This window comes from Gossypium arboreum, chromosome 7 (assembly GCF_025698485.1).
Source record: "Gossypium arboreum isolate Shixiya-1 chromosome 7, ASM2569848v2, whole genome shotgun sequence".
NCBI classification, from domain to species: domain Eukaryota; kingdom Viridiplantae; phylum Streptophyta; class Magnoliopsida; order Malvales; family Malvaceae; genus Gossypium; species Gossypium arboreum.
Window position 1 is genome coordinate 43,906,574 of NC_069076.1, and position 22,908 is coordinate 43,929,481.

The window sequence follows — 22,908 nt, forward strand, 5'->3', positions numbered from 1 at the left end:
TTTAACATTTCAAAAAAAAAAAATATTGTTTCAAGCCCTTAATTAAGACAAAATGTATATTCTAACTATTGTTAACATGATTCAACAACCCTTCCAAAAATAGATATTCTTTGTTCACAAAACATATTTCCTTTTGAAAGGTAATTTGGCCCTAAAATTTATTGTCAGGTTTGAGCTTTGTTGGGTTAAGGGTGGTTGGCTTGATGTGTTATCCATTGAAGTGGCTTGGTTCAAAATTTGCAAGCTTGATGATTGGCTTGCCATTTGGTTACCCCATACAATCCCTTTACAAGTCCTTGTATTATGGCTTGGTTTGCCAAATTTGGTGCAGTTAGCTTGTTGTCCTATCTTGCTTAATTTTGGTCCACTCTTTCTTACTTCATCTACTTCCTTCCTCCTTGTTTGTTTGGGTCTTCCTGGGGACCTTCTAATTATGGTAGGAAGAATGGGTTCCATGTCCCTCACATGTTCCCATTGCATAGGACCTATACACAAAAATTTAAAAATGTCAAACACATTTTATAAATAAATAATATTTCATAAAGGATTAGGGTTTTAGGGCTATTACCTTTTATAGGGTTAATCAAGTAGCTATAAATATTAAACTGGGTAGTGACAGTATAACATGTATTTACATAAGTTTCAGGGCTCACAGCAAGTAATTGCATGCAAGAAACAACATGCTTACATGGGATTCCTGACAAGTCCCATTTTCTGCATGAACAGGAGGAGTTGAGGAGGTCAACCACATGCTTGTTGCCTAATCCACAGTCTACCTCATACTTCTCATTTCCAGCATATATCGGCCATATACTATAAACAAAGTAACATTTTAAAGTTAAAAACTTTTCCATCCAAGCAACAGAATTCAAGCTAAGTAAAAAAGAGTTAGCAAAACTTACTTATTGGACTGACTAACTATTTCAGACAACTTATTCTGTATCCTTGGACATAAAGGTCCAGGATACTTCTCAGCAGCCTCTCTCATAAAAACCAACCTAGTCATGACTTTTCTTCTAATTATTTCCAACATCGTTAGGATGGGTTTATCTCTAGCTTCTAAAATGATTTGCAAGGAGAGCAAGTCCTTAAATAACTCCAACAAAAATTATACAACATGAAGTGATAAATAGTCATATTTAAAAAATAAATTTTAACCTTGTTGAAACATTCATTGTTGTTGTTCAGTAGTAGATCAAATTTGCATCTAGTTGAGAAGTGGGCTCTTGACCAAGTTCTTAGATCCTTGTCACGCAGCCAAGCCTCAGCAGATTCTGACAGTGACCTCATTTCAGACATTGCTTCTTCAAATTGTCTTGGAAAAGTTACTTTAGCAGCTTTCCAGTAAGTAAGACGCATATCTTGGCCTTTAAATCCTTCTATGTTTTTAAAATTGTTGTAAAGATGTCTGGCACAATTTCTTGATTCACCATTAGGGAACAACAAAGAAATCGCTTCTATTGAACCCTGTAAAACAATTAAAACAACATGATAAGCAATCATTTTTATATAAACAATTTAGCGTATACTATGACTTTATAGTACCTTTTGTTTGTCAGACATGAAGCATATATTGTAAGAGTTGTCGATCTCCAAATCCCTCTGTAACAACTCAAGGAATAAAAACCATGATTGTTTGTTTTCATTCTCAACTACAGCAAAAGCCACTGGATATATACAATCATTGACATCAACACCAATAGTAGCAAGCAAATGTCCACCATAATATCCCTTCAGCCAACACCCATCTAACCCTATAATTCTCCTACAACCAGTTAACCAACCTGATTTGCATGCTTCAAGGCATATATAAAGCCTCTGAAATAGCCTACAGTCTAATTTACAGATGGTTGTTGTACCAAGGTTGCTTCTCCTTAACTCAAGTAGATAATCATATATATTGGCATATTGGGCTTTGTGATTCCCTTGAACTAGTTCCAGAGGCCTAATCTTAGCTCTCATACATTTAGTCCGAGAAACTATTGTTCCAAAATCCACCCTAATATCATTTCGTAAGAATGTTAAGGAATAATTGGGATCAACTTGAAATTTGTGTAAATAATGTCTAGCCATCCACTTTGAAGTAATATTCTTATTTTTCATTACCTTGCCACACTTATGGTGGTTGACTAAGATCTTAATTTGCAAACTCCCATCCATTGGATCATTGGGATTTAATTTGGATGCCCATAATGTCCATGGACAACTAGGGACACAAACTGCTTTCACCCTAAGCTTGTCATTCCTAGTTAGTTTGGTTACTACCCTATTTATCCTCCCATACTGTTTAATTGCATATTTTAAAATGTTTCTACTAGGGAAAACCAAACCCTTTATCAATATAGGGTTCCTCATATCAGTTTGAGGATTGAATAGAGGGTACTTTTTATTCCCATATTTATCATAATCAACGTCATTATTCAAATCATCATCACTGTTACTATCAAAATCATCTTTTAAACCCTAAAAACTTAAACCCAGTAAGTGGTCTAACTCCTTCTGTATCATTTCACCTACTAGTTCAACCTCTGGTTCATCTATCCTATCGCCATTAGAATCAAAAGAATCAGAATAAGAAGTACCTGACTCATAATCTTTATATGAACTATCATCTGAGTCAGACGCTTCTCCTCCAAAATCTCCACCTAAAGTATTTTGTTCAACTTCAAACCCTAAACCAAAAAAGGAAAATAAAACATTATATTAGTATCAACAAATTGCACAACAATTCAAACTTGAAAAAACATTATATCAACTTCAGTTTAATTTCAAACAACATTACTAATGAATTTATGAACATTTTAGAACATTCGAACAGCAGTCGATATTCGCATTTGGACAGCATTAAAATACATAATCTAGAACATGAAAACAATAATCATTATTCAAATTTTGACACCTGAGTTAAAATGAAAAGCTGAACATATACATTTGCATCAAACTACACCTGAGTTAAAATTAAAGTCCATGTTTTGGGAGACAGCAACATAATTACTTTCTGTCTCTTCAAGAAAGTTAAACATAACACATTCAAAAGAAAAAAGAAACACCATATTCAGATATAAAAAAAAGTACTAAACTATTTTTGAATAACTACATTATAAAATTTTTTAACCTTTCTCCTTTTTTTGAGAGAGAAATTTAAACCCTAATTTACTTGTATTGGAAATAATATAAAGTTGAATGGAACATGCTAAACACAGAGACATGGAAATAATGACATTAGGTATAATATAAATGATACAAACTTCAACAGTAAAGATTTCAGGTTAAACTTAAGAGCAAATTCATCCCTCTGTTATAAAAGCGAGCAATTTAGTCTTACATTTAATTTTAAAGTAAATAAGTAAAACTGTAAATGATAGTAAGATTGAAGTCCTTATCATGTTCTAAGTCAAATTTTTAGACATTCAACATTACAACATTTAAAATTTTATCTCTTTGCTTCAAAATTAAAAATTAAATGTAGAGAGGCTACACTATTCCTTTTTTTTTTTTTGCAAAATCAGTGAAATACAACAAGGATTGTTGCGAACAATTCAAACAAGTTCAAACACAATTTTTTAAAAAACAAATAAAACAAAACAGCCTCGCCAATACTACAAAGCAACAAGAGCCATTGCAGCCCTCATTGCTTCAATCGATTTAGTGACTGTATCAGATCTAAATCCCAGGAGAAAAAATCAGTTCAAAACAATCTAATACTCATCTCTCCAAACTGATTAACACAAAGCAAAATCGATCCTTAACCCTATACTTGAAGAATTTATCCAAAAACTAGAATTCTTTTCTTTCCACCGAAGCTATACTCGAAACCATTTTAATAGGGAATTTCATAATTCAAACCACGCCAATTTCCAATAACTCAAAGATACTAATTTGCTCATAAAAAATTCTGATGACTTTGCTTGAAGACTGAAAAATAAAAAGATACAGGACATAAATCAAATGTAACATCAAATATAACAACAGATAGTATAATGGGGCCTTGCAAATCAGATCATGCTGAGATTTTTAGCTTGAATGATAAGATCCATGGCCAGCCTTGAGTTTTTCGTGAGTATAATTTTTGAATTTTATTAAGGATATGGATATTCATTTACAGGATTAACTGTATGATTACTCGAAAAAATATGAGTTCCCACAAAATTTCAACTTAAAATAATCAATATTAACAACTAAAAAAAAGCGTATTAAGTAGTAGAAAAGGGATATCCATAAAGAGATTATGAACAAACAAGGCGATTTAGATAAGAAAAAATTAGATTGAGAAACCAATTATTCAAGAACGTGAAGAATTGGAAAATACAATGATTAGGAACAAAAACAATTACCATCTTCTTATTTGTCGACAACCACTTGATTTTAAGTCTTAGAACATAAATTTGTTGGTGAAGAAGACATACTTGGACCCTCCATTGAATCCTCTTTTATTTTTGTATGTGAATTAAAAAATTCTGACGATAATAACTTTCTTAGTCATCTGGAAAAGAAAACTAAAAAAAAGGGGGAGACGAATGGTTTTTTAACTAAGATTTAGAGTTTAAAATTTTTAATTAATTAAATTCATTTAATTAAAGATCTATTCTCATCCCATTAGGAAATTCAAGTTGGCACTTAAAATCTAGTTGGACTGCCACATAGGATTACCATTAGGGAGATAATGGAACTTAACGGAAGGGTGATCACTTCGTAACAAAATAATAACATAAGTGACTAAAACGTAACATTTCAAACATAAATGACTAAAACGTAACCTGAGTCAAACAAAAGTGACTATTTTTATAGTTTATCCTATTTTTTATTATATATGAATTAATTCATTCTTCAGATTTTATAGATTTGATATATAGATTTGGTGTTTCAATTATACACATTAATTTTTTTGGAGTTATATTAAAAGTTTTAGGGTTTGAAATAAAAATTACACAAGTTTTAGGGTTATATCTTCAAGCTTTTTAAGTTGTAGGGTTTGGAATAGTCGTGAGATCTAGAAAATTAAAGATAATTGAAATTCTTGTTTGCTTCAATTGATTTGATTTTGTAAGTTCATATATACACACGCATTTGAGGTTTGTGATTGAAGACCAGATTTGAAGTGATTGTTATGGTAGTAATTGGATTCAATCTAAACATTACTACTTAGTAAAGATATAGATTGTTTGGTTATTGTGAAAACAAAGAAATTTTAATTTTTTTCATTTTTCAATTTATTAAATTTGATAGTTTAAAGAAGGGACGTAGGATAATGCTTCTATTATTTGTAAGTTTGATTTTAAACATTATTCACTGATTATGGATAAAAAAAAATGGAAAGTCAAGTTTGGAAGTATCAAATTAGAATTTGATTTGGTATGTTGTGGTTTGACTTTTATCTATTCTTTTAATTTATTTGATTAAAAACCGATAATGGTGTAGTAGATTTGTACCTGAACAGTTTTGGTGTAATCATATCTCTGCCAAATTTCATAGACAAGTGAGTGTTAATTATTTAGCTTTCAATCTATATATAATTTATGATTGGTTTCGATATTTATATATGCACGAGTATATATATATTTATCAATGATTTTAAGGGTATAATGTGTGAGTTGGATATTATTGAATCTATAAAACGTTATTATTTAAAATTTTGTATATTGATGCTAAGGTTTTGGATTATTTTTATGGATTCAATATTATATATATATATTTATATATTATGTTAAACTGGTTTGATGAACATTCATTAAATTTATTTTTTATATGGATATATATTTAATTTTGGGTATTTAGATTCATACTCATGATGATCATGAGTATTAAGTTTAATCTTATAAAATTTGATTTTGAATTTTATTAATAAAATTTTAATGTTTGCCTGTAATTTGTCAAAGATCAAGGTATTTGGTTTCTCATTCAACAATGACACAACCTTATTTTGGGTTATTGTTATGAACATTTTAAATTAGAATATTAGTATGTTTATATATATATATATATATATATATATATATATATATTAAAATAATTTAATTGAAATAATAAGTTGTCGAGTGACCTCTGTTATTGAAATTATTTTTTCTAAAATATAAAAGATTGTGTGCATTTAACTTAAGCTACATTAATATTGATAGACCCAAAGGAAGGTTAATATTTACCAAAATTACATGTGCAACTGTGGTAATAAACATGTAACAATTATTCGATTTTACATATGAGCAATAAATTGGCCCAAAGGAAGATTTATTGTTCAATATGTTCTTATCACTAGTGTTTGATTACTACACCAAGATATCACTTACTAGTTAATATTTTGTCCAAAGATGAAATATTAATGGAGTGTCTGGTATCTTGAGATGAGATTTACCTTTATTCAAATTATTTTGGTTTAAATTTGAAATATTTTAAAACAAAAAAAAATTCAGATTTTAGCTTTGGGATTTAATTGAGGATGTCTAGTATTTTAAATAGATTAGTTGAAACAAAATGCCACCAAAGTGACCTCTTTTGCGTAAATTAGTTTATTTAAAATATCAAGATGATTACATGTTTTTGTTATTCATGTGTTTATTAATTGACCCAAAGGTAAGTTAATATTTGATAGAATTTCAATGATAATTGTGGTGATAAATGTGTGAAAATTATAAGGTACTTTATTTGAGCAATAAGTTAGTTCAAAAATTGGTTCATTGTTTGACATAATTTATTATCAATGTTTGATTGCTACAACAGCAGTACTGCTTACTGTTAATATTATTGTCCAAAGACTTGACATTAGTGTTGTGTTTGGTATCTTGAGATAGGATTAACCACTATTTTGAATTTATTGTTTACATATAAATATTCATGTGAGCTTGTTTTTATCTATTTTGTTCTATACTCAGCCAGTTCATTTTCTGCTGCCACAATATTTACTAATATAAATTCTATACCCATGCTTAATGGGACTAATTTCAAGGAATGAAAAAGACACTTACTTATTTGTTTGGTTATATGGACATAGACCTTACACTAAAGGAAGAACCACCAACACCTCTCACTGCAGCAAGCACCCCTGATGCTAAAAAGGATTTTGAGAGGTGCGATTTTTCAAACCGCATGAGTCTAACGATCACGAGCACAACATTCTAAAAGCTTTTAAGGGCACAGAATCTGAAGACATTACTCAGGCCAAGGGTTTTCTTGATGACATTGAGAAACGTTTTACCAAAAGCAGTAAGGTTGAGATGAAATCACTTATGGCTTCTTTAATGCCTATGAAGTATAAGGGTTAGGGAAATGTGAGGGGGTACATTATGGAGATGTTCCAAGTTGCTTCAAGACATAAGACACTTAAGATCGAGCTTTCTGAGGAATTACTTGTTCTTATGGTTTTGGTATCACTTCATGCACAATTTAACTAATTTAAAATTAGTTACAACTGTCAAAAGGAGAAATGAAATCTAAATGAGCTCATTTCTCATTGTGTGCAAGAGGAAGAAAGGTTGAAACATGATAAATCTGAAAGTGCTAACTTGGTCAGTGCTTCTAAAGACAGAAGTTTACATTCTGAATAGAGTACCCACTAAAGTAGCTGCAAAAATACCTTATGTGCTTTGGGCTAGTCAGAAGCCTTGTCCAAAGCATTTTCACACTTGGGGATGTCCAGCTGAGGTAAGGCCTTATAGGCCACATGAAAACAAATTGGACTCCAAAACAGTGAGAAACTATTTTATTGGTTATTCTGAGTGATCTAGGGGTTGTAAGTTTTATGATCCCACAATTAGGAATATTTTTGAGACAAAATCCACGACATTTTTTGAGGATGCTGAGTTTGGAGGGAGAAATAAGGTTAAAGACATTACTTTTGAGGAGAAATTAGATTCTAACTAAGTTCCTACATCACCTTTGACAATGTTTAGGTTCTTATACCTATCATTGATTAATAAGTGAATCCAGAACCTCAATAAGACAATGTTTAACAACTCTCTACTCAAGATGAGGTAATTGTTCCAATAGAAAAAACTCAACAACCTCAAGAGCAAGTGTCATTAATAAGGTCTACAAGAGAGGGGAGAAATGCTATTTTAGATGATTATGTTGTATTTCTCCAAGAACATGAGGATGAAAATGGAATGATGGAACATGATCCAATCAACTTTCGTTAGGCCATGAAAGTTCTAATTCTCAAAAGTGGATTGATTCCATGCAATAATAATATAAGTCTATGCAAGACAATAAAGTTTAGGAACTTGTCCCTTTACTTGAAGGTGCAAAATCAATTGGTTGTAAATGGATATTTAAAACTAAGAGGGATGCAGATGGTAATGTGAAGAGGTATAAGGCGCATCTTGTAGCTAAAGGCATCTTGTAGCTAAAGTATATACTCAGTAAGAAGGCATTGATTTTACAAAGACTTTCTTTCCAGTTTCATTGAAAGACTCTTTCAGGCAATCATAACGCTTGTTGCTCATCTTGATCTTGAGTTATATTAGCTGGATATTAAGATTGCGTTTTTCAATGGAAACATTGAAGAAACAATTTATATGGTTCAACCAGAAAACTTTGAGTCAAGAGACCTAAAGAATATGATTTGCAAATTAATAAAATCCATCCATGGACTCAAATAAGCTTCCCGTTAATGGTACCACAAGTTTCATTAAGTAATTTTCTTGTTCGATTTTGATATGAATATTATTGATGATTGTGTGTATCACAAATTTAATGGGAGTAAGTATATATTCCTGATTCTATATTAGAATTCAATATATAATCCTGATTCTATATGTTAAATACATTTTGTTTGCCATTTATGATATGAGCTTATTGTACAAAACTAAAAGGTTTTTATCTAAGCATTTTGAGAGAAAAGATCTTGGGGATGCCTCTTTTGTTTTAGGAATTTAGATGCATTGAGACCGATCTTGGGGTATTCTTGGATTATCAAACAAGAGCTATATCAATAAAGTACTCAAAAAGTTTGCCATTCAAGGTTGTAGACCAAGTGACACCCTAATTGCTAAAGAAGACAAATTTAATCTTATCAATAAAGTACTCAAAAAGTTTGCCATTCAAGGTTGTAGACCAAGTGACACCCTAATTACTAAAGAAGACAAATTTAATCTTACTCAATACCCTAAAAGTAACCTTGAAATTTAGGAAATGAAAAAGATTTCCTATGCATAAGCTATTGGGAGTCTAATGTATGCTCAAGTATGTATGCGCCTGAATATTGCGTATATTGTTGGGATCTTATGTAGACATTTAAGCAACCTGGTATGGGCTGTTGGATAGTAACCAAGAGAGTTATGAGGTATCTTCAAAGAACAAATTATTACATGCTCACATATCAGAGGTCTGATAAGTTAGAGATCATCAGGTACACAGACTCCAATTTTGATGGAATATTGATGTAAAATTTTGTCACTAGGGTGCAAATTGTGACAATAATTTATAGTTCTTTATTTCAATAACAACAGGAGCACATCAAAGTTAAAACACGTAGAATTTAAGTTCGTGGTTGTTAAAGTAAAAGTTCAGATTGGTTAGGTTCCTATAAAGCATACAAACTCCATGATTGCAAACCCACTTACTAAGGGACTACACCTAAGGTTTTATAAGAGCACACTGCTCATATGGGTGTAATGTCATTCCAAGATATTCAATTTTAGTGGGAGGTTGTAATATTAAATGCATTTCTATTATAGATGAATTTCTGGTTATTTTAACTTAAGGTTCTTTTCTGTATAAATAAAGTTTATTTAGTTTATTCACACTTTTATTTTTGTAAGGTTTAATCTCACTAAGGTTAAGGAGGACTAGTTGGAAATAGGCATTGTAAAACCCCCTAACTTATTTCTGTCGTCAGAATAGGGTTGCGGAGCATTATTGTACAATTGGGAACATTTAAACATTAATTCATTCATTACTTTAATCATATCTTAAATCATTCATAACCATGCATACTGTCCCTAAATCAAGCCCACGAGGCCCAAAAAATAACTTAGAAGCAATTCAGGACCAATTTGAATCAATTTGGAAAGTCTAGAAAAAAGTCACAAAAAATTGGAAATAGGGGTCACATACCCATGTGCCTCACTCGGCTGAGACATACTCCTGTGTCTCAAGCCGTGTAACTTTTGAACTAGGGACACAAGGTCGTGTCTCAGCTCATGTCCTCACCCATGTAACTCTCTTAGTAGGGTCACACGCCCGTGTGCCAGGCAGTGTAACTCTCTGAGTTGCCGCACACGCCTGTGTACCAAGCCGTGTGTTAGGCCATGTAACTTACTAACTTGCACCCTAAGGAAATCATCATATGACACACGACCATGTTGTCAGGCCATGTGCCTTACACGGCTGAGTCACATGCCCGTGTCTCAAGTTTTTTGGGTGAACCCAAATTTACCTAAAATCAAGCCATTTCCAAGACCATTTCATGCATAAATATTTAGACCAATTGTGCACACTTTCAAAGCATCAAAACCTTATCTAAGCATAAATATATTTTCCATTTCAAGAATTCTAATTCAACTAACCAATATGCCATTCAGAGGCACCTCAAATGCACGCAACAAGACTTACCTAAACATGTAAATTTTACCACATTTCAATCATCAAATCCTAGTTCAATACTCGCCAAAACATACCACAAACTTGACCATATTCATGCCATTCCAAACATACCATAAAAGTCATTCAAACATGCATAGTAAGATAACCAAAATAACACAAATTGACAAGGCATCAAATGGTACCAAACCAAGATCAGTTTCACAATTTCTAAATGCCAATACACCAATAAACCATTCATCATAATATCATTACAAGTTATCCTACACATGCCATTATAAACTTGGCGAAAATGTACAAAAACTACCAAAATGTCTGCTGGATAGTGTGATAGATCTCTGACGAGCTTCTAATAATTTATAAAGCATAAGAAAGAAACTATGTAAGCAATTAATGCTTAGTAAGCTCGTATAAATCAAAACATAATTTACCATTTCATTTGCATAATATAAAGCATAAGTATAATATTATCCAACCATAAGCTTGGCATAAGCCTATACATCACCATCAATACACAAGTTAGCACAGTTGTATATAATTCAAATGAACTAACCATAAGATAAGATAATTTCCATATGAAATAAATCATTTACTTCATGCATTTTTTCCATAAGACTATGCTTAATTCCATTATAAAATTTACCATTTCAATCCCTTTTCTTACCTGTTGAACCATTTAGAACTTCATCGGATACCTAGGAAAGCTCACACGAAATGTGCCTTTACATATAACCATAACCTTTCCTTTACATCATTGCTCACATTAGCTATGCAATGGGCCTGCTCACATGAGCTGTGGGTCAGAATGTAAGCTACAAGATGCTTCTCACATGAGCTATGGAGTATTCACAACAAATGTAGGACCTTATCCATTGGTAGGACATTCAAGACCAGCACCCGAAACATGGAATCCCTAATGACATGTCATTCGTATCTTAAGAATTCCTAAGGTTCAACCGGGACTCGATATCCGTCATAACATTGATATGTTTATACGTTGATACATTCACAATATAAATAACATAATAACATTCAATTTAAATAACATTAATACAATAATTGTTCATACGAACTTACCTCGATGACTAGGAGCGTGGAAGTTAAATCGAGTTAATCCAAAACTTTTTCTTTTCCTCGATCTAGGTTCGTATGTGGTTTATCTTGATCTAAATAGGTAATTTCAATCAATTAAATGCATCTAGTATTCAACTTAATCCACATTTCATATTTATGCAAAATTACCAATTTGCCCCTAATATTTTAACTTTTCACAATTTAGTCCTTAAGCTCGTAGCTTAAAATCTAATCATTTAATCCCTCTTATAGGCTAATCAAATTCTTTAGGGACTCATACCAGCTCAACTAAACCATAATTTCCTAAATTTAACATGAAATTTTACTATTTTCATAAATAGATCCCTAGATGCTATTTCATAAAAAATCACTTAACAAAACTTGTTTCTTTCTCAAGATTCATAATCTATCAATTAATATAAAAAACCATTTAATAAAATTCATGGAATAACCCTAAACCTTTAACAATTTTACAAATTGACCCTCGGGCTAGTCAAATTAAGCTAAAACGATTTCAAAAACATAAAAATCATTAAAAACTGGACTCGGAATCACTTACATGCACAAGGGAATACCAACAAAACCTTCAAACCTAAAAATGGATATTATCCCTTGAATTTTTTATGGAGAAGATGAATAACGAAGATGAAGAATTTCTTTTGTTTTGTTTAATTTAAGTTTAATTGATCATTTACCATTTTATCCTTTAAAAATCATCATAATTTCAACAAAACCTTGTCATGTACATCCACTAGCTCATATAAATGATTTATTTACCATTCAAGTTCTTTAATTTAAGATTTCAAAACTATTGAACCCATTTAACTAATAGAACTCAACTTTTACCATGTTTACGATTTAGTCCTTTTCACTTAATTAATCATGCAAACATCAAAATTTTTTAATGAAATTTTAATACTAACTTAATAAAATCATGTAGACAGTAAATAAATAATAAAATATTAATTTACTAGTCGAAATTATGGTCCCAAAACCACTGTTTTGATATCACTGAAAATGGGCTGTTACAGGCATGTTTGGTTCACATTACATGTAATTACCATGCTACACATCCATACTTGATCTATGTCATTTGGTTATGTTAATATATGTGATCAAGGATGAATTTAGTTATGATTTATGTAACAAAAGTCATCTTGGTTCTATGTTAACACAATTAATGAACGAGATTATTCAAAATACCTTTTGGATATGATTGTAAACTTTTGAGCTCATAAAGTTATATAATAACATGTAATTATAAAGAAATTAATATATATATATATATATATATATATATATATATGTGGTCCAAGTGGGAGATTGTTGGAAAATATGGACATCACATATATAATAATAGTAATTGCATGTTATTATTTACAATCATAAAATATTGACCCAAATTAAAAGTGATCTAATTTGGTTAAGGTTTATTAGGCTTTAGTTATTAAATAAAGTATGGGTCAAATATGTTTAGATACTCTAGTAACTAATTTCTAATTGATGATGGACTAATTAGAAATTAGGGTTAAGTGCAAAAGTTATATATATTAAGGTTATGGTCCGAAAATTACACATATGTAACTCTTCTAATATCTTATATTTAGAAAAAAGAGTTGTAACGACCCCTTACCCGTATTCGACACCGGAACAGGGTACGAGGCGTTACCAAACTTACAATACAATCATATACACAATTTTGAGTCATAAATTTACGTTCAAATTAAAACCATTTGCAATTAATCATAAAGTCCCTAATACGAGCCTACGAGGCTCAAAACATGCATTGGAAGTGGTCCGGGACTAATTCGAGAACTTTAGAAATTTTTACAAAACTTAGAAAATTTTTGCCCTAAACAGGGGTTACACGCCCGTGTCCTGACCCTTGTAAACCTATGAACAAATTGAGGTCACACGACCAAGTCACACGCCCGTGTGCTAAGCCATGTGGAAAATTAATTTTCATAAAATATGTGCAGACTATACACGGCTAGGACATACACTTGTGCCTAGGGCTATGTCATCCTCACGGCTGAGACACACGCCCATGTCTCTACCCGTGTGCTCAATTCTGAGTATTCTGTTTCTCAAAATAAAGGTGCAGGGAACATATGGCTAGAACACATGCCCGTGGGACAAACCGTATGTCACACACGACCTAGACACATGCCCGTGTGTCTACCTGTGTGAACAAAATAAAGGATATTTACCAAGCCATTTGTCACCCTCATTTACACCTACAGTTACACCAATTCAATAGCACAATTAATGACATACTTAGGCAACCAAAACATCCACAATTATGACCAACACATGCCAATACAATAGCAACATCCATCATACTCACAACATTGATTATGCCCTAAGTCAATCATGCAAATTTCACATTCATTAAGCCTCAATCTACTACTTTCAAGACACCTAGTTGTGCACAATTTTATCCTCTAATCAATATATCACATTTCCAAGCATTTCACATTCATGCTATGAATCACAATCCATCATTCACCAAGTATACCATGACCATATCACTAAAGACATTGGCACGTATATGAATATACTTAGGCTTACAACCATTTTAGCCAAAATAAGCTAATTTGCATGGTCAAATATCAAAACAAGCCTTTGCCAATTACAAGCCAATACATTGGCTAAAATCATAATGACACATATAACAAAATGACCAAGTCCCAATAAATGCCATACTTTCAAAATACTAAGATCATCAATACCCAAAATGAAAGTCAAATAGCGTGATTTTAATCTCCGATGATCTCCAATTCTGAGCTAGCTTGGCGACACTATAAAACATGGAAAATAAACTGAGTAAGCTATATAGCTTAGTAAGCTCGTATGCAATAAATAAGAAACCTTACCATGCATATAACATTCAAAATAAGACAATATAATTAAATGTAAATTAACCATAGTATCATAATTCATTTCATCACAAAACTTACCTCATTTTCATCATTTCAAGCATTTAATAAACATGAGCTTTACACACATACCTGAACCATCTCGAAATGAACTTACACATATTCTCATCTTTGACGTACCCATGAACCACTCGGAATAAAAATGTCGGATGATCAAATTCTTGCACACTAAGTGCCACATATGTAGGCAATGCTACCTCAATCTCATATCACATAGTTGCTCGCTCTCGCTGTAACATTCCGAAATAGGGCCTAAACGGAACAGTGGTTGCGAAACCACAAATTCAGGGTAAAAAAAATAAAATAAAAAATATTTTATTATTATTTTGAGGTTCATGGTATGATTACATGATTGTGTAAAAATTTCGTGATAAAATTCTATGCATAAAGTGCTTAAATTGAGGTTAGGGACTAAATCGAATAATTTGCCAAACTTGCATTCTAGAAGTTTTTAGTATGAAATTATTTTGGAATATTAATTAGGAGATCTTAAATGGTAATTTGACCAATTTTAAGTTCATGGACAAAATTAGGACATGGAAGGAAATTTTGAAAGTTTAGTAAGGAGGGCATTTTGGTCATTTGGTTATTAACATTAATAAAAGGTAAAAAGATGATAAAATTGTATCATCTTCTTCAAGTTACCAGCAGAACCTTACCTCTCTCCATAGCTGGGGTTTCTTCAACTTTCAAGCTTCATAGTAAGTGATTCCAAGCCCGCTTTTAATGATCTTTACGTTTTGAAGTCCGGTAGCTCGATAAAGCTTATGCTAGCAATAATTTAAGTTAGGAATCAAATTTGGAAAAATACCCATAGGTGAAGTTTGTGTATTTTGATGTTTTATGATGGAATATGAGGTTTTAAATTATGTTAGACAACTTGTGCTACTTGGTTTTAAGTGAAAGCGAGTAAAAGGCTTAATCGGTAAAAATACCTAATAGTCATAAGTACATGTTAGTGTGTGAATTTGATGTTGCCATAGAAGGAAAAATGATCAGCATGTCATAAAACATAAGAAAATAGGATGAAGTTTAATTTACGAGCCTTGGGGCAAAAGTGCAAATATGTGAAAGTTTAGGGGCAAAATGTAATTTTTCCAAAGTTTGAGTAAAGGGTTGTTTTGATAAATGTTGATATTAAATAAGCTAAATTTGCTATTATAGATCAAGAAGAGCGAAATTGAGAGTAGATCGAGGAAAAGAAAAAGTAAAGGACTAAATTGTAAAGTTTAGTCACATTTTGTATCGAGGTAAGTTTGATGAAATAAATGCAATATTCTTTTATTTTACATTATTATTGTCAATTTCAGCATTTATATATTATGTTATGAAAATATTTAAAGTCGAATTTAAGGTGAAGTGACAGAGGAAAAGTGTTAGAAAGCCTGGTTGAACCCTAGGAATGTTAGGATATTAGGGTTGACAGATGTAATGAAATGAGCCATGTAAGTCCATATTAGAAATATGGCTTTGGAGACGAGATTGAGCCATGTAAGTCCATATTATATATGGCATTGGAGACAGGAATAATTCATGTAAGTCCATGTCAAAGACATGGCATTGGCGAGATATTGATAGACAGAACGACCCTAGTATCCTTAGTATTCCGAGTGGTTCAACGGGTCGGATACTGAGTTAAATTACAGTGAATTAACAGCAAAGGAAAAGTAGATTATACTTATGAAAAGGAAAGGTCGGTAAGAAAGAAGGTAAGGGAATAAAGAAGAAGATAGAAATTGAGAAGTAAAGAAATTTATGATGTTAGATGATATTATGCATAATTATCCATTATGTTGAATGTTGTGATTTATTTGCTTGTAAGCTTACTAAGCCTAGTGCTTAATCTCTTTATTTTCTTCTTCTTATAGTACTTATCTAGTCACTCGGGGACCGAAGGAAATGTCGGAGGCCGATCACACTATCAAAGAAATAACTCGGTATAATTAGACGTTTTGTTTTGTGTATGGCATGTATAGAAACTTAGCCACTTTTGGTATAATATGAACAATGAATGATGTGTAAATACTTGCTAGTGATTAGCTAATAAAAATGGCCGATGATATGCATGTTTATTAATATGTATGATTGAATGGTGATTATCACATGAAAATTATGAAAAATGTGAAAGTAACCTAAAAACATATTCAAGTAACAGCAATGATGTAGCTTTGAAAAATCACTAAAAAATGTATAAACATAGTTTGAAGATGAATAATATATGAAATTAAATCTTATTATGTCTATTTTCTTATGGAATAAGAAAAATAGGTAAAGGTATTATATTTCATGATATATCTGAGTTTTAGTGAAACAAGGTCAGAGCGATTTCTAGAACCCCTGTTTCAATTTTGGAAATTCGCCATAAATTGTAAAAAACTAATTATAAGGTATACTTTATATGGTTATAATCCTTGTTGAGTCTAGTTTTAAGAGAAATAAACGGCTTAGTGATATGAATTTTGTATAGGAAGAAACATGGTTCGTAGTAACAAGAGGTTAGTGCAGTCGAGTTTTGAAACAGGGGAAACTTTAACTAATAAACTGTACTAATTGGCTAAGTCAAAAATTCTAGAAAAAAATTAGTAGATATATATATGAGTCTAGTTTCATAAAAAATTTACGGATATTAATTTCGAGTTTTGAAACTCGAGAAATGAATTTTTAAGTAACCATGACGCAGAAAAATAGTTTATTCTAAAAATTAAAATAAGTGATTTAGAGTTGTTTAAAAGGTAAGATAAGTTTAGTAACACCTCAAGCTTGACTCCGGTGATGGTTTTGGGCGTGGGGGCGTTACATTTATTGGTATCAGAGTAGGTTTAGTCGGTTCTCGGAACAGTTAGTGTGAGAAAAGTCTAGCTATACATGCCATACTTGTATTTTGATAGTGTGACGACTCACGATTTTTAAATATTTTGTTTTATTGTAATGGATCCCGAGTGAGCTGGTGATGATGATGTAGAAAGTAATGCGCTGCCTCTGTAGAAGGGTAGCGCCATCCGAGAATAGGCGAAGAATGATTAATCGGGAGGAGTGACTCGAGAAGCTCTCTTCCAAGCTTTGAATGATTTGTTTGCCGAGTTCGTTCGTACGAATCCGGCAGTTTAGACCTCCACCCCTCATGATTCTCAGGCTACCCATGTAGCTCAAGCTCCCCCAATCACAGGTACAGTGATAAGAGAAAAGCCACCAGTTGATAGAATCAGGAAACAAGGGGCAGAAGAGTTCCGAGCAACAAAAGATGATGATGCAGAAAGAGCAGAATTTTGGTTAGAAAATACTATCAGAGTCTTTGATGAGTTATCTTGTACACCGAGGAATGTATGGAATGTGTAGTATCACTTCTTAGAGACTCACCTACTACTGGTGGAAGACACTTGTATCGGTTGTACCAAAGGAGAGGGTCACTTGGGATTTCTTTCGGGAGGAATTTTGTAAAAAGTACATCATCGAGAGGTTTATTGACCGTAAGAGAAAGGAATTCCTGGAATTGAAACAAGGTAATATGACGGATCGATGAGATTGCGCTTAAATTATCGGCAACTTAACAAGGTAACAAGAAAGAACAAGTATCCATTGCCTAGAATTGATGATCTGTTTGATCAATTGAAGGAGCTCTTGTGTTTTTCAAGATAGATTTGAGATCCGGATATTATCGGTTGTGAGTTAAAGAGTCGATGTCTTGAAGGCGCTTCCGGACTAGGTATGGTCATTATGAGTTCCTTGTGATGCCATTTGACTTGACTAATGCTCTTGCCATTTTCATGGACTTAATGAACCGAATTTTCAGACCGTACTTGGATAAGTTTGTAGTTTTGTTTATTGATGATATCTTGATTTATTCTCATGATGAGACTGAGCATGCAGAGCATTTGAGAACAGTTTTACAGATTCTGGAAGATAATCAGTTGTATGTCAAGTTCAGCAAAAGTGAGTATCTGGTTACGAGAAGTTGGTTTTCTTGGACATATTGTTTCAGGTGAAGGTATTAAGGTTGATCCGAGCAAGATTTCAGCCATTGTTGATTGGAAGCCTCCTAGAAATGTATCAAAAGTTAGAAGTTTTCTTGGTCTTGCCGGATATTATAGGCGATTTGTAGAGGGATTTTCCATGATAGCTACCCCGCTGACAAGATTGCTGCGAAAGGATGTCAAGTTTGAATGGACTGAGAAGTGTCAACGAGTTTTGACAAGTTAAAGCATTGTTGACTAAAGCTCTGCTTTAGTGCAACTAGAACCGTAAGGAGTTTGTGATTCTGATGATGCGTCCATGAATGGACTTGGTTGTGTACTTATGCAGGAAGGAAGGTAATTGCTTATGCCTCTAGACAACTAAAGCCACATGAGAAGAACTATCCGACACATGATTTAGAGCTAGCGCCTTTGTTTTCTGTTGAAGATTTGGAGACATCATTTGTATGCGGTGAGAAGTGCCACATATTCACCGATCACAAAAGTTTGAAATATTTGATGACTCAAAAGATTTGAATTTGAGGCAAAGAAGATGGTTAGAGTTGATTAAAGATTATGAGCTAGTGATCGATTATCACCTGTAAGGCAAACGTTGTTCTTGATGCTTTGAGTCGAAATCTTTATTTGTATTAAGAGCTTTGAACACTAGTCTAGCCTTATCGGATGATGGTTTTATCTTAGTTGAGTTGAGAGCTAAACCGATGTTTCTTGAAGAAATTTGTGAAGCTCAAAAAAAATGCGATGAGTTGTTAACCAAAAGAGATCGGTCATGAGTCGGATGTAGAGTCGATTTTCGGATCGATTCGACGGTTGTTTGATGTTCCGAGACAGGTATGCATACCGAAGAATGATGAGCTTATTCGAAAGATTTTACAGAAGCACATAGTAGTTCTTTGTCTATTCATCCGTAGTATAAAGATGTATAATGATTTAAAAAAAATGTCTTGGTGGGTAGGAATGAAAAGGGACATTTCGAGTTTGTTTTAGATGTTTGATCTGTCGGCAGGTAAAGGTCGAACATCGTGTACCTTCAGTTTATTGCGACTGTGCTAGTCCACGAGTGGAAATGGGATCGAGTTACTATGGATTTTGTGACAGGATTGCCGTTTACAGAAAGAAAGATGCGATATAGGTTGTGATTGATAAGTTAACGAAGTCGGCTCATTTTATCCCGATTCAGTATGGATTATTCACTTGACAAGTTGGTGAGTTGTATATGTCGAGATAGTCAAACTACACAAGGTACCATTATCGATCATTTTAGACAGAGATCCAAGATTTACTTCACGGTTTTGGAAGAAATTACGAAGGCTTTGGGCACAAAGTTGAGTTTTAATCGACTTTCCACCCTCAAACCGACGGTCGATCGAGAGAGTTATTCAGTACTTGAAGATATGCTTAGATGTTGTGTCTTTGGAATTTCAAGGCGGTTGGGAAAAATATTTACCATTAGTAGAGTTTGCCTACAATAATAGTTATCATTGAGTTTGAAGATGGCACCTTATGAAGCTTTGTATGGACGTAAATGCCGCACACCTTTATATTGGATGAGCTTAAAGAAAGCCGATTTATGGGTTGATCTAGTTAAAGAAACGGAAGAAAAGTGAAAGTTATCGAAATTGTTTAAAAGCGACTTGCATGCATGAAGTCGATGCGATTTAAAAGAAAAGAGATCGAATATCAAGTTGGTGACAAAGTTTTTTGAAAGTATCCCGTGGAAGAAAGTTCTCGATTTGGCAAGAAAGGCAAACTAAGTCCACGTTTTATTGGACCGTTTGAAGTGATTGAGAGAGTCGGACCATTAGCATATCGGTTAGCTTTACCGATTGAGTTAGAGAAGATTCATAATGTATTTCATGTGTCTATGCTACGTCGTTATCGTTTAGATCCGTCACATGTGATTTCTCAAACAGAGGTTGAGATTCACCGGACATGACTTACGGTGAAGAACCAGGTAAAGATTCTAGCTCGAGAGGTAAAGCAATTAAGGAACAAAAGTATTGTACTTGTGAAAGTACTATGGAATAGAAATGGGGTAGACGAGGCTACATGGGAACCCGAAGAGGCTATGCTAAAACAGTACCCATATCTCTTCACGGTAAGATTTTGGACGAAAATCCCTAAAGGGGGAGAAATGTAACATTCAAATAGGGCCTAACGAACAAGTGGTTGCGAAACCACAAATTAGGGTAAAAAAATAAAATAAAAATATTTTATTATTATTTTGAGGTTCATGGTATGATTACATGATTGTGTGAAAATTTCGTGATAAAATTCTATGCATAAAGTGCTTAAATTGAGGTTAGGGACTAAATCGAATAATTTGCAAAACTTGCATTCTAGAAGTTTTAGTATGAAATTATTTTGGAATATTAATTAGGAGATCTTAAATGGTAATTTGACCAATTTTAAGTTCATGGACAAAATTAGGACATGGAAGGAATTTTGAAAGTTTAGTAAGGAGGGCATTTTGGTCATTTGGTTATTAACATTAATAAAAGGTAAAAAGATGATAAAATTGTATCATCTTCTTCAAGTTACCAGCAGAACCTTACCTCTCTCCATAGCTGGGGTTTCTTCAACTTTCAAGCTTCATAGTAAGTGATTCCAAGCCCGCTTTTAATGATCTTTACGTTTTGAAGTCCCAGTAGCTCGATAAAGCTTATGCTAGCAATAATTTAAGTTAGGAATCAAATTTGGAAAAATACCCATAGGTGAAGTTTGTGTATTTTGATGTTTTATGATGGAATATGATGTTTTAAATTATGTTAGACAACTTGTGCTACTTGGTTTTAAGTGAAAAGCAGTAAAAGGCTTAATCGGTAAAAATACCTAATAGTCATAAGTACATGTTAGTGTGTGAATTTGATGTTGCCATAGAAGGAAAAATGATCAGCATGTCATAAAACATAAGAAAATAGGATGAAGTTTAATTTACGAGCCTTGGGGCAAAAGTGCAAATATGTGAAAGTTTAGGGGCAAAATGTAATTTTCCAAAGTTTGAGTAAAGGGTTGTTTTGATAAATGTTGATATTAAATAAGCTAAATTTGCTATTATAGATCAAGAAGAGCGAAATTCGAGAGTAGATCGGGAAAAGAAAAAGTAAAGGACTAAATTGTAAAGTTTAGTCACATTTTGTATCGAGGTAAGTTTGATGAAATAAATGCAATATTCTTTTATTTTACATTATTATTGTCAATTTCAGCATTTATATATTATGTTATGAAAATATTTAAAGTCGAATTTAAGGTGAAGTGACGGAGGAAAAGTGTTAGAAAGCCCGGTTGAACCCTAGGAATGTTAGGATATTAGGGTTGTGAGACGTAATGAAATGAGCCATGTAAGTCCATATTAGAAATATGGCTTTGGAGACAGGATTGAGCCATGTAAGTCCATATTATATATGGCATTGGAGACAGGAATAATTCATGTAAGTCCATGTCAAAGACATGGCATTGGCGAGATATTGATAGACGAAGCGACCCTAGTATCCTTAGTATTCCGAGTGGTTCAACGGTCAGGATCTGAGTTAAATTACAGTGAATTAACAGCAAAGGAAAAGTAGATTATACTTATGAAAAGGAAAGGTCGGTAAGAAAGAAGGTAAGGAATAAAGAAGAAGATAGAAATTGAGAAGTAAAGAAATTTATGATGTTAGATGATATTATGCATAATTATCCATTATGTTGAATGTTGTGATTTATTTGCTTGTAAGCTTACTAAGCCTAGTGCTTAATCTCTTTATTTTCTTCTTCTTATAGTACTTATCTAGTCACTCGGGGACCGAAGGAAATGTCGGAGGCCGATCACACTATCAAAGAAATAACTCGGTATAATTAGACGTTTTGTTTTGTGTATGGCATGTATAGAAACTTAGCCACTTTTGGTATAATATGAACAATGAATGATGTGTAAATACTTGCTAGTGATTAGCTAATAAAATGGCCGATGATATGCATGTTTATTAATATGTATGATTGAATGGTGATTATCACATGAAAATTATGAAAATGTGAAAGTAACCTAAAAACATATTCAAGTAACAGCAATGACGTAACTTTGAAAAATCACTAAAAATGTATAAACATAGTTTGAAGATGAATAATATATGAAATTAAATCTTATTATGTCTATTTTCTTATGGAATAAGAAAAATAGGTAAAGGTATTATATTTCATGATATATCTGAGTTTTAGTGAAACAAGGTCAGAGCGATTTCTAGAACCCTATTTCAACTTTGGAAATTCACCATAAATTGTACAAAACTAATTAGAAGGTATACTTTATATGGTTATAATCCTTGTTGAGTATAGTTTTAAGAGAAACAAACGGCTTAGTGATATGAATTTTGTACAGGAAGAAACATGGTTCGTAGTAACAAGAGGTTAGT

General features: G+C 32.6%; 1 long non-coding RNA gene across 1 annotated transcript; it reads left to right on the forward strand.

Annotated features, from left to right (window-relative positions):
• The first annotated feature begins 15,734 nt into the window (after nucleotides 1-15,734).
• Nucleotides 15,735-16,622, forward strand: LOC128295089 (uncharacterized). Its single transcript, XR_008285398.1, has 2 exons — nucleotides 15,735-15,796; nucleotides 16,415-16,622. It is a non-coding gene; the product is annotated as an uncharacterized LOC128295089 (long non-coding RNA).
• The last annotated feature ends 6,286 nt before the right edge of the window (nucleotides 16,623-22,908 follow it).